A 2,055-nucleotide genomic window follows, 5' to 3' on the forward strand; every position below is an offset into this window, starting at 1 on the left:
GTGCAGGAGTGGGACGGCCCCCCGGGTGGGGAGAGATGGAGCGGAGCTGGCGTCCCAGAGGAGGACGGTGAGGAATTGGGACGGCGGGGAGGAGGCGGCTGGCCCCGGGAAAATGCCGGAGAGGCTGGATTAGAGGAGGTTGGGCAAAGAACCAGGGTTGCTTGAGGAAGTGTCCAAGTTTTACATCATGTGCCTAGTAAACAACTTGTTGACCTCTAGTCACTCAAGCTAATGCTTGCTTCTATATTTGGTTTCTTTTTATTTTTTGTTGGTTTTTTTAACTACAGAAATTATAGGAGGAGGCAGGATAAAATTGAGGTGTAGTAGGGACCCAAATGTTGCCACTTGAAAATAATTTTTAATGTACAGTAAGTACTGCCTAGTTTTATCAGTTTTTTGTATTACATATCCAATGAGATTATAAACTAGCCAATTTTACTCATATGTAAAAGGTAATGTTTCTACTTTTTTCCTGTCATCAATAAGCGAGCAATAAAGATATGGTCGTGCCCTAACTGGTTTGGCTCAGTGGATGGAGGGTCCCGGCTTTGATTCTGGTCAAGGGCACATGCCCAGGTTGCGGGCTTGCGGGCCCCCTCCCCCACCCCAGCGTGCAGCAGGCAGCCAATCGATTCTCTCATCATTGATGTTTCTCTCTCTCTCTCTCCCCTTCTCCCTTCCTCTCTGAAATAAATAAAAGTATATTTTAAAAAAAGATATGTTCATTAAACTGGAAGATTTGTGCCCTGGCCCGGCGGCCAATTTGGTTGGAGGGTCCTTCTGTATACCAAAAGGTTGCGGGTTCCATTCTGTCAGGGCACATGTTGCAGGTTCATCCAGGTTCTGGGAGCTTACTGGAGGAAACAGATTTTCTTTCTTTCTTTCTTTCTTTCTTTCTTTCTTTCTTTCTTTCTTTCTTTCTTTCTTTCTTTCTTCTTTCTTTCTTTCTTCTTTCTTTCTCTCTTCTTTCTTTTCTTTTCTCTCTCTCTCACCAATCTCATCTCTCTCTCAAATCAATTTCCTCGGCTGAGGGGAAAAAAAACCTACACTGGAGGATTTGTTCCCAAATGACCCAGATCCATATCCAATTATGATTTTGACCTGAGGAAGACGTAAACGAGAAGGGTGGGGGTTGTTGATCTCTAGACCAAGCTGACGGTTGTTTATTTTGCTATACAAATCCAGAAGCCTCACAACTGCCGGTTAGTGCCCTTGAAAACCTAAGCGATTTGGCGTGACTGGGTGGGGAGATGAGTCACAGGGAACACAATTAAAGGACATCTGATCGAGGTTCATATTCCCCGGCAGCCACGAAAACCAAATGGAGTCATGCTGCTGCCAGAAGGGCAAAGCAGGTGGGAAGGGAAAGGAGGAGAAGTGTGCGAACTAGTATCCAAGGCTGGTAAGAGCGTTAGCAGAGTAAATGGACGCAGGGCCACATTCCACTGCTCCGAGCGCCACCAAAAAAAAAAAAAAAAAAAAAAGCAAACATCCCCTAAAACTCTAATATAATTGGAGAGAGGAAATCACCAAGGCGGAAAGGAAGGATCTGACTAGAAAACGAGGAGAAGCAGAAACGAAGCCAAGAAATGACTGCATTGAAAGAAGGGGGTGGGGGCGGGTAACAGATCAACCGAAGGACTTGTATGCATGCATATAAGCACAACCAATGGACACAAGACTCTGGGGGGTAGGGGAGGCCGAGGGAATGTCAAGGGGGGAAAAAAAGGAGACATATGTAATACTCTTCGTAATACTTTAGGCAATAAAACAAAATTTTTAAAAAAGAAAGAAGGAAGAAACTGCGTAAGGCAAAAAGAACCACAACAGAGACCACGTGGTTACATTACCGCTCCGGTGGAATCAAAACAAACCTGCGTGGGCCCGCCCAGCGCCGGTCACATGACTTACACGTGATCGGCGCTTCCGGGAAGCGCCGGTAGCAACCGCTGGGATTCCTTTCTGTGCACCGGCTGCAGAGCAGAGCCTTGGCACCGCTGGGACCTCTCTCGCTCTCCACTCCACGTTTTGGTTTCGGGCGGAGCTGGAGCCGTG

The sequence above is a fragment of the Myotis lucifugus genome, unplaced genomic scaffold (genome assembly GCF_000147115.1).
Source record: "Myotis lucifugus unplaced genomic scaffold, Myoluc2.0 scaffold_105, whole genome shotgun sequence".
In the NCBI taxonomy this organism is placed as follows: domain Eukaryota; kingdom Metazoa; phylum Chordata; class Mammalia; order Chiroptera; family Vespertilionidae; genus Myotis; species Myotis lucifugus.